This window comes from Mirounga angustirostris, unplaced genomic scaffold, assembly GCF_029215605.1.
Source record: "Mirounga angustirostris isolate CCGP_5_RB_7025 unplaced genomic scaffold, mMirAng1.0.hap1 SCAF_14, whole genome shotgun sequence".
Lineage (NCBI taxonomy): Eukaryota > Metazoa > Chordata > Mammalia > Carnivora > Phocidae > Mirounga > Mirounga angustirostris.
Window position 1 is genome coordinate 74,232,302 of NW_026991722.1, and position 11,441 is coordinate 74,243,742.

Here is an 11,441-nt window from a genome sequence, read left to right on the forward strand (position 1 = left end):
CCATGGGTTTGTGCCCATGTCTTTTATGGGTAGTGCTTTTTATGTCCTGGCTAAGAAATCATTGCCAATGGGCACCTGGGTGGCTCAGTTGGTTAAGTGACTGCCTTCGGCTCAGGTCATGATCCTGGAGTCCCTGGATCGAGTCCCGCATCGGGTTCCCTGCTCGGCAGGGAGTCTGCTTCTCCCTCTGACCCTCCCCCCTCTCATGTGCTCTCTCTCACTCTCTCCCTCTCAAATAAATAAATAAAATCTTAAAAAAAAAAAAAGAAATCATTGCCAACCCCAAGGTCATGAAGATATTCACCTCTGTTTTAAAACTTTAAGACATAAGTAAATAAATCTTAAAAACAAAATACTTTAAGACATAGATTTTGAAAAAAGATGTAGAGGTTTTGTTGTATGTTTAGGCATACGATCCATCTCAAACTGATTTTTGAGGGAAGTAAGGTTTCCCTATTAAAATGCATGGACAGAGGCAGCTGGGTGGCTCGGTGGGCTGAGTGTTGAGTGTCTGACTCTGGATTTCGTCTCAGGTCATGATCTCAGGGTCATGAGATAGAGCCCTGTGTTGGGCTCCTAGCTCAGCGTGGAGTCTGCTTGTCCCTCCCCCTCCCCCAACTTGCATGCATGAGTGTGCTCAAGCTCTCTCTGTCTCTCAAATAAATAAAGTCTTTTTAAAAAATGCATGGACAGTTTTGTTGAAAGCCAAGTGACTATACATGAAGGTCTGTTTCTGGCCCTCCTCTTCTATCCCATTGCTCTCTTTGTCTATTCTTATGCCAATACATCCTGTCTTGATTATTCTAGCTTTAAAATAAGTCTTGAGGGGCGTCTGGGTGGCTCAGTCATGTAAGTGTCCCACTCTTTTTTTTTTTAAGATTTTATTTATTTATTTGAGAGAGAGCGAGAGACATCACGGAGGCAGAGGGAGAAGCAGACTTGCAGCTGAACAGACAGCCCAATGCGGGGCTTGATCCCAGGACCCTGAAATCATGACCTGAGTCACCCAGGCACCCCAAGGGTTCTACTCTTTTTTTTTTTTTTAAAGATTTTATTTATTTATTTGACAGAGAGAGACACAGCAAGAGAGGGAATACAAGCAAGGGGAGTGGGAGAGGGAGAAGCAGGCCTCCCGCCGAGCAGGGAGCCCGAAGTGGGGCTCGATCCTGGGACCCTGGGATCATGACCTGAGCCGAAGGCAGGCTTAACGACTGAGCCACCCAGGCACCCTAAGGGTTCTACTCTTGATCTCAGCTCAGGTCTTGATCTCCAGGGTCCTAAGTTCCAGCCTCGCATTGGACTACACACTGGAAGCCCAAAAAAGAAAGACCTGTTTTATTTATTTATTTGATAATTTTTAAGTAGGCTCCATGCCCAATGTGGAGCCCAATTCGGGGCTGGGACTTATGACCCTGATATCAAGATCTGAGCTGGGATCAAGGGTGGGATGCTGGGGCGCCACCTGGGTGGCTGAGTCAGTTAAGCCTCCCCGACCCTTGGTTTCTGCTCAGGTCATGATCTCAGGATCCTGGGATCCAGCCCCATGTCAGACTCCCTGCTCAGTGGGGAAGCCGACTCCCCACTGAGCAGGGAGCCCGATATGCGGCTCGATTCCAGGACCCTGGGATCATGACCTGAGCCAAAGGCAGATGCTTAACCATCTGAGCCACCCAGGGGCCCCTCAAATAAATAAATCTTTTTTTTTTTAAGATTTTATTTATTTATTTGACAGAGAGAGACACAGCGAACGAGGGAACACAAGCAGGGGGAGTGGGAGAGGGAGAAGCAGGCTTCCCGCAGAGCGGGGAGCCCGATGCGGGGCTCGATCCCAGGACCCTGGGATCATGACCTGAGCCGAAGGCAGACGCTTAACGACTGAGCCACCCAGGCGCCCCTCAAATAAATAAATCTTAAAAAAAAAAAAAAAAAGAGTGGGATGCTTACCTGATTAAGCCACTCAGATGTCCAAATAAAATAAATTTTGAAGTCAAGTAAATTAAGTCTTTCAGCTTTGTTCTCCTTTTTCAAAACTGGTGTGGCTACACAGGGTGATTTATATCTCTCAATATATTTTGGAGTAAAATGGGATAAATTTTGTAAATGTATACATGATTTGGGACTCATTACATCTCTTTGGGCAGGGTATCAGCAGGATTAAACATCTTCTTGGGTGATCTAACAACCTTTGTTAGCAAAGCAAGACCAACCAGGCCACACTCCAGAGACTGAGCACCTGAGATCAGGGAGGACTGGTATGAGTTGAATTATGTCCCTGCAAAAAGATATGTTGCCAAAAAAAAAAAAAAGAAAGAGAAAGAAAGATATGTTGCAGTCCTAACTCCCACTACCACAGAATATGACCTTATTTGGTGATAGGGTTTTTAGAGGTAATCAAGTTAAAATGAGGTCCTAATCCAATATGACTGGTGTCCTTATAAAATGGGCAAATTAGGACCCACACAGAAGGGGGGAAGATGATGTGGAGAGATGCAGGGAGGAGATGGCCATCCGTAAGTCAAGGAATGCCTGAGGTTACCAGAAGGTAGGAGAGAAGCCTGGAACAGAACCTTCCATAGAGCCTTCAGAGGGTACATGCCCTTCTGACACCTCAATTTCCGATTTCCGGCCCTGAGAACTGGGAGACAACGCATTTCTGTTGTTCTCAGTCATCCGGGACACAGTACTTTGTTATAGCAGCCTAGGAACCTAACAGAAGTACCCTGGAGTTGAACTGAGGTGAGGTCTCTAGTCAGCCAAGGTCGTTGAGATCAGATGGGTTTGTCAGGGGGCTGTAAGTGTGTTCAAGATGTCAACAGAGGTTAACTCTAGGGACACCTGGATCTGAATCCCAGCTTCCTCAGTTTATGACTGTGCCACTTTGGGGAAGCAACCCAACTTCTCGGAGTCCCGTCTGTCAAATGGGACTAGCAATGGGACTTGGCAGAAAGGGTTGTTCCACGAAAGACCGTCTGGCACTTAGCATGATGCTCAGTAAACTGTGGTTACTATTTTCCCTCTTGTGGGATGTGCTATTCTCGATGAGAGGGGGTTGTCTCATTGCAAATCTAATGAATTGGCTGATCTGTGAGTATTGATGAAAGGCGGAGTATCAGTGAGAATCCAATAGGGAAAAACAGACCCTGGAGTAGGGGAATCTATTATACAAGGAATGGCTTCATAGACAGTGGGAAAGGAGACACAGGGAATGAAGCTGCTGTTGGAAATAGTACCTGAGGCCCATGGAGAGGGAGAAATACCCTGGCTTCTCCCTTCCTCCCACCCACCAGGCTCCTCTCACTGCCTCCCGCTAGCCAATCTGTGCAGGAAGCCAGTTGATTTGGCAGCTTGCTGGTGTTGGCAAAGCAGAAGAAGGGCCAGGAATGGAGTTGAGGGCAGACAGGCCCAGGCTCAGCACCAGGGAGTGGGGCTTACGTTTCATCTCCATGAGCCCGATTCCTCATCTAGAAAGTGGGGATAATGGTAATATCTATGCACAGACTAGTTGAGTGCATACAATAAGATAACACTTGTTAACAGTTGAGCCCAGTGCCTGGCACACAGTAGGGAGTACCCTGTAAATGTGAAGAACAAACTGGCTAGCCGTTTTCTGCTCAGAGGATGGAAGGAGGGAAGAGGACAGAGGCCTGGGAATAAATTCAAGGTATAGGAGCAGTCCTGGTGCTGGTGATATTTTTATCTCAGACACGTGCCCATCTGTCCCCTCTCCATTCTAAGCTGGTGATTCTGTCAGTCTCCTTTTAGAAACCCTGAGTCAGGGCTAACCACACCGAGTTCAGGGGAGTTGGGAGTTTGGTCTCCATACTCCTTCAAAAGGATTTCAAATCCTCTTGACTGTTAGCTGATGTTTCTGCCTCCAGCTGCTGCCAAACCTTCCTGGCCTCCCCCAGCCAGGGGCTGAGCCATCTCCAGGATCTCTCTTTGTATAATTAAAAAGAAAAATAGAACAGCCGATGTTGCCAAACATGTATTTAAAGTGACACCCGGGGTTCAGGGAGTGGAAAATAAAAATGTTTGAGGTTTAGATTAAAAGTCTCCATTGCTCAGCTGTCTCCTGACCCTGGGATTTCTCCTCAGCCTGACCGCCTTTAATCCCCTGCCCTGGCTTGTAAAAGCCTTTTAGACTGAAGGCATTTATTTCTCAGAGAAGTGTTCCAGCCTAATCATGTAAAAATGCCCAGCATCCCAGGAACAGCCTGTCAAGTGCAATGTGGTTCTGGGAAGCCCCGGGGAGAGTGGGGAAGTTGGGGGGTGTGATGAGTCCTTGCTTTCCTTCACCGTGCCCTTCCCCCACCACATCTAATCCATCAGAAAACCCAGTGGACCATAGCCCTTCACATCTTAAAACTTGAGCTCTCCTGTCCAGGGGTATCCCTTTTATCTTTCCCAGGCCCCCACCATCCCGGGCTCAGAAATCTGCAGTAACCTGCTGCCTGGTGTCCCTGCTTCTACTCTTGATCCTCCCAAAGCCATTCTGTAACGGCAACCAGAAAAACCTTTCTAAAACAAATCTGATCCTGTCCACTTGTCTGGTTAGATTCCTATTGCTGCTGAACACGTTACCACAAATTCCGTGGCTTAAAACCATACCAATTTACCCTCTCACAGTTCTGGAGGTCAGAAGTGCAAAATGAATCGGAAGGGGCTAAGACGAAGGTGCTGGCAGGGCTGGCTCCTTCTGGAAGCTCTGAGGGGAAATGCATTTCCCTGCCTTTTCCAGCGTCTAGTGGCTGCCTGGATTCCTTGGCTTGTGGCCTCTTCCTCCTTCTTCAAAGAGCATTTGTCCAGTCTCTTCTGTCGCCACATCTCCTTTTCTCTCTGACCCTCCTGGCTGCCTCTGATCAGGACTCCTGTGTTTACACTGGGTCCATCTGGATCATCTGGGATAATCTCCCCATCTCCAGACCCCAGACTTGATCACATCTGCAAAGCCCCTTCTGCCTCATGCAGTAACATAGTCACAAATTTCCAGGGATTAGGATGTGGACATCTTTGGAGGTTCATTATTCAGGCTACCACCCTGCTTAAAGCCCTCCGATGGCTGTGCATCAGAGTTAGAATTAAAACCCAGGCTCCTTACCCTTCATGGGAAGGCCTTATCTAATCTAGCCCCTTCTTATTTCTCCCGCCCTCCCTTTGGCTCACTTGCTTCTCACAGTTCTTTCTACAGGCCAACTCCATTCTTGCCACAAGTCTTCTCTGCACATGCTGTGCCCTCTGCCTAAATGCTCTTTCCCCAGATCTTCACAGGGCTGGCTGCTTTGTCCCTTTCAGACGTCAGCTCCAGTGTCACCTTCTCAGAGAGTTCTTTGCCTGATTAATCTGTCTCACCCACTCCTTCCTGCAGTCTTTCATATCACCTGGGTTTACTTAATGTCACCTGAGTTTACTTATTATTACCTGTTTATTTATTTATTATTTATCTTTTATTTTTTTAAAAGATTTTATTTATTTATTTGACAGAGAGAGAGACAGTGAGACAGAGAACACAAGCAGGGGGAGTGGGAGAGGGAAAAGCAGACTTCCTGCAGAGTGGGGAGCCCGATGATGCGGGGCTCAATCTCAGGACCCTGGGATCATGACCTGAGCCAAAGGCAGACACTTAACGACTGAGCCACCCAGGTGCCCCTAATTTATCTTTTAAAAATGTATTTATTAACTTATTTTCTGTCTTCGTCCCCCATCAGAAAGTGAGCAAATGAGAGGAAAACGCTTCCTTTTCTTGTTCACAGCTATATCCCCAGTGACTGGTGAGTAGTAGATCCTTGATAAATGCTTGTTGAATGGATGAATGGATGGATGATGGTCCGGACATCCATTTGGTCTCTGGGCTTTAGTGTCCAGGATTCAGGCTCAGGATGGAGGTAGGTCAGACAGGCAGCGGGGGTACAACGTTTAATGAGTACTTTCTGTGTGCCAGGCCCTGTGCTAGTCCTTTCATGCGATTCAACATTTATTGAACACCTGCTGTGTGCCGGGCCCGGTGCAAATTATTTATTCATGCATTAGTTATTCAAGTCAAAGAGCATTTACTAAGTGTCTACTGAATGCTAGGCAGTGTACATTTATCAAACGTCTATTGTATACCAGTTGTCTCAAATCAGTGCCTGGGTACACAGCAGTTCAATAAATGCCGGAATCAATGAATGTCCTCAAGGAGCCCCTAGTCTTCCTGCTAAAATGGCCTGTAAATAAATAACTAACACACAAAGATAAGGCAATAATGTGGGTGTGTTCAGAGTGCAGAGGGGCCCCTTATCACCTTGTACTGGCAGATACCTTTCTCCGAGTCTTATCTTCTTACCTGGGAACCAGCTCTCTGAAGGTCAGGTAGACTCACCCCTCACTCACCTGCCTCTCCATGCCCTGGGCACCTGGGAAGGACCTGGCCAGCAGCACATGCTCAGTCAGTGCCTATTACCTGATTACTGCGGTTTCCCCCACCGACAGTTGTTCCTTCATTCATATGCCAGGCAAGAGGGCAACAGCTGGGCTCGAACCCTCGTGCTGCTGGCCAGGAGCTAGGAGCTGGGAGCCTCCGACAGGCTGTCCGCCCTCCATTTGGCTTGACTTTTCCAGCTTTACATGAAGGATTTGGTCCTCCTCCCTTGGTATAGCTCTCTGACTAGACTTCTATGGAATCTATTGTAAAAATTCAGGCAATGCGTAGAAATTGTTAAAGACTCCAAAGCTCACCACAGTCAGGAGGCTTTGCCTGATCTGACACTTTCCTTCCCTCCTTCCTTCCCTTCTTTTTTGTTTTAAAATGCATACAACATAAAATTACAATTTTAATTATTTTATTTATTATTTTATTTTATTATTCTATTTATTTATTTATTCATTTATTTATTTATTAGAGAGGGAGAGAGGGAAGGGGGAAGGGGCAGAGAGAGAGGGAGAGAAAGAATCTCAAGCAGGCTCCACACCCAGCGTGAGCCCAATGCAGGGCTTGATTCCACAACCCTGAGATCATGACCCAAGCTAAAATCAAGAGTCAGATGCTTAACCGACTGAGCAACCAGGTGCCCCTTTATTATTTTAGTTTTTAAGTAGATTGCATGCCAAACGTGGGGATTGAACTGATGTGACGATCAAGAGTTGCACGTTCTAATGACTGAGCCAATCAGCGCCCCCCACCCCCCGCCCCCGGCCTTTTTACTATTGTAAAGTGTATAGTTCTAGGGCATTAAGTACATTCACACTGTTATGCAACCATCACTACCATCTTTCTCTCCCTTTTTTAAAAAAATCTTTACCCCTGGGCGCCTGGGTGGCTCAGTCGTTAAGCGTCTGCCTTCGGCTCAGGTCATGATCCCAGGGTCCTGGGATCGAGCCCCGCATCGGGCTCCCTGCTCCCGGGGAAGCCTGCTTCTACCTCTCCCACTCCCCCTGCTTGTGTTCCCTCTCTCGCTGTGTCTCTCTCTGTCAAATAAATAAAATCTTTAAAAAAAAAATCTTTACCCCCAACGTGGGGCTCAATCTCATGATCCCAAGATCATGACCCAAGCAGAAACCAAGAGTTGGATGCTCAACCAACTGAGGCACCCACACACCCCTATTTGTGTCTTATATTTAATAATCAGTTTGTTTAGGGTGCCTGGGTGGCTCAGATGGTTAAGCGTCTGCCTTCGGCTCAGGTCATGATCTCAGGGTCCTGGGATCGAGTCCCGCATTGGGCTCCCTGCTCCTTGGGAGCCTGCTTCTCCCTCTGCCTCTCTCTCTCTCTCATGAATAAATAAATAAAATCTTTAAAAAAAAATCAGTTTGTTTAGAGCATTTACAAACATAACTTTAATAATGTACCAATTATTTTGGTGAGAAATGGCAAATACAGTGTTTGTCATAGTAAAAGTGAGTCTTTAAATCACATTTGAAGTTGCTGTCATGCAAAGTAATATAGTGCCACTGTGAGCAAGTTTAATAATAAAGAATATTATGCAGTTATAAGCTTTAAAAATAGGAAATAAACATATATATGGTTTAAAAATAATTATATATTATCATGATCGACTTAAGAAACAAAACTACACCGCTTCTATAGCAGCTTTATTCACAATAGCCAAAAGGTAGAAACAACCCAAATCAGCAGATGAATGGAAAAACAAAATGTGCTATATATACTATAGATTATTATTTAGCCTTAAAAAGGAAGGAAATTCTGACCCACGCTATACTATGAAAGAACACTGAAAACATTATGCGAAGTGAAAGAGGCCAGACACAAAAGGACAAATATGGTATTATTCCACTTATATGAAATTCCTAGAGTAGCATATTCATGGAGACAGAAAATAGAATAGTGGATGCCAGGGGTCAGACGGAGAGGGAATTCGGGGGAGTTGTTTACTCATTAGGTGCAGGGTTTCTGTCTGGGATTGTTATAGGCTGGATATGTTTCCCCAAAACTCATGTTGAAGCCTTAACTCCCAGTGTAATGGTGTTTGGAGGTGGGACCCTTGGGAGGTGATTAGGTTTACATTAGAGGTCAAGAGGGGCACCTGGGTGGTTTAGTCAGTTAAGCATCTGCCTTCGGCTCAGGTCATGATCCTGGAGTCCCGAGATCAAGCCCCACTTTGGGCTCCCTGCTCAGCAGGGGGTCTGCTTCTCCCTCTGCCCCTCCCTGTCTCGTTCTCTCTCTCTCTCTCGAATTAAAAACAAAAACAAAAACAAAAAACCATTAGAGGTCAGGAGAGTGGGACCCTCTTGATGGGATTAGTGCCCTTATAAAATAGACCCTAGAGAGCTCCTATCCCTCATGTGAGGTTACAGTGAGGAGATGACCATCCATGAGGAAGAGGGCCCTCACTGGACACCAAATCTGCCGGCACCTTGACCTTGAACATCCCGGCCTCTAGAAGCGTAATAAATAAATGCCTGATGTTTAAGCCACCCTGCATATGTATTTTGTTATAGTAGCCCCAAGCTAACAAAGACTGGGATGAAGGAAAAGTTCTAGAGTTGGATGGTGGTGATGGTTGCATAACAACGTGAATGTGAATGCACCTAATGCCACTGAACCATACCCTTAAAAATGATCTAAATGGGGGCACCTGCGTGGCTCAGTCGTTAAGCATCTGCCTTCAGCTCAGGTCATAGTCCCAGGGTCCTGGGATCGAGCCCTGCATCAGGCTCTCTGCTCAGTGGGAGGCCTGCTTCTCCCTCTCCCACTCCCCCTGCTTGTGTTCCTGCTCTCTCTGTCTCTGTCAAATCAATCAATCAATCTTTAAAAAAAAAAAAGATCTAAATGGGGGCACCTGGCTGGCTTGGTCAGTAGAGCGTGAGACTCTTGACCTCGGGGTTGTGGTTCGAGCCCCATGCGGGGGGTAGAGACTACTTAAAAATAAAATCTTTAGGGGTGCCTCGGTAGCTGAGTCGGTTAAACGTCTGCCTTCGGCTCAGGTCATGATACTGGGGTCCTGGGATGGAGTCCCACGTCGGGCTCTCTGCTCAATGGGGAGTCTGCTTCTCTCTCACGCTCTGCCTACTTGTGCTCTCTTTCTCTGTTAAATCAATAAATAAAATTTGATTGATTTGACAGAGAGAGAGCAAGAGAAGGAACACAAGCAGGGGGAGTGGGAAAGGGAGAAGCAGGCTTCCCACGGAGCAAGGAGCCCGATGCGGGGCTTGATCCCAGGACCCTGGGACCATGATCTGAGCTGAAGGCAGATGCTTAACGACTGAGCCACCCAGGCGCCCCTCAATCAATAAAATCTTAAAAAAAAAAAAAATCCCTAGGGGACCTGGGTGACTCAGAGGGTTAAGCATCCATCCAACTCTTGATTTTGGCTCAGGTCATGATTTCAGGTTGGTGAGATTGAACCCTGCATTGGGCTCTGCGCTGGGCATAAAGCCTGCTTAAGATTCTCTCCCTCTCCATCAGCCGCGCCGCCCCCCCCCCACCGCCCATGCATACGTGCTCTCCCTCTCCAAAATGAATAAATAAATAAAATCTTTTAAGAAATTATTTAAATGTTAAATCCTATGCTATATGTATTTGCTGCAATTATAAAAAACCTGCTCATTTCAGCAGTACATATACTGAAATTGAGACAATTCAGAGAAGATTAGCATGGTCCCTGCATAAGGATGACATGTAAACTTGTGAAGATTTCCATATTTCTATATTTTTTATTTTAAAAATTTTAATTATTATTATTATTTTGCGTGTGTAGGTAAAGCGATAGAAGTTTATTAAGTGAAGATACAGAAAAAGCTCTCAAGAGTAAGAGGGGTCCCGACAGAGTTGCCAACGATGACATGTAGGGTTGGTCTTTTATAGAAAGCTAACCAGGGAACTTAAATAGTGAACCATCAGAGATGGGAAGGGCCCTACTGTAGGCAAAGTCCCTGAGATGGGAGAAAGCCATTTAAGAAAAGCCAATGAACAGAAAGCAGAATTGGGTAGGGTTAGGCCAACATTCCCTTCTTTCGAGGAAGGGGGATTGACCAAACCTTTGTCCAGAAGCCTATCACCTGAGACTTAAGACCGGTGGCCGCGCTATTCGCCTTTGGCCAACAGGTGCCCAGTTTTGCTGTTTATGAGAAGAGGTCATCTAAGGGAGAGATGTCTCCCAGGAAAGAAAAGAGCCGCTTTTACTCACCCTTTGGTGGAAGTGATCCCAGGTTTCGGCACCAAAATGAAGTGGTAGAGCTAGGTTCTTGTCTCATGGAGTTGAAGAATAAATCTCTTGGACAACAGAGAGTGAGTAAAGCAACAGAAGTTTAAGTGAAGATACAGAAAAAGCTATTGAGAGTGAGAAGGGTCCCGACAGGGTTGCCCTATTTTTTATTATTTTTTTATGTCTTATTTTTATTTATTTGAGAGAGACAGAGGGAGCGAGCCCTCAAGTGAGCAGAGGGAGAGGGAGAAGCAGACTCTGAGCAGGGAGTCCTAGGTGGGGCTCCATCCCAGGACCCCGAGATCATGACCTGAGCTAAAGGCAGATACTTAACCAAGCGTCCCAGTACTATGGTAGCTTTTGATTCAGACTGTTTGCTGAGGAACCCAAGGAAAACATATTCTGCAATTTTTCCATTCTCCTGTTGATGAATAGTTGGGTTGTTTCACGTTTTTTGAGACTGCATACAATGCAGGGAGGGCTGACATGCTTGTTCATGCCTCCCAGTGCACTCGTGGCTGTTTCTCTAGAATGTTCCTAGAACTGGAACTGCTGGATCCTAGGTCGAACACTCCTTCAGCTTTACCATATATTGCCCACTTAATTTCCAAAGTGCCGACTTACTTTCCCACTTTATTTCTCTCCTGTCCCCTGCCCTCAGCTCACTGTACTGGGGTCACTCAGGCCTTCTTTCAGTTCCTTTAGCACATATGCTCCCCCATCACGGGACCTTTGCATCTGCTATTTTTTCTGCTGAGAACACTTCCCCTACCCTCAGCCTAGCTAAGACCTCTTCTTTCC

The 11,441-nt window shown here is 46.2% G+C and overlaps 1 non-coding gene across 1 annotated transcript; it reads left to right on the forward strand.

Moving 5' to 3' along the window:
* Positions 1-10,035: 10,035 nt before the first annotated feature.
* Positions 10,036-10,142, forward strand: LOC123853292 (U6 spliceosomal RNA). Its single transcript, XR_006793077.1, has one exon. It is a non-coding gene; the product is annotated as a U6 spliceosomal RNA (small nuclear RNA).
* The last annotated feature ends 1,299 nt before the right edge of the window (positions 10,143-11,441 follow it).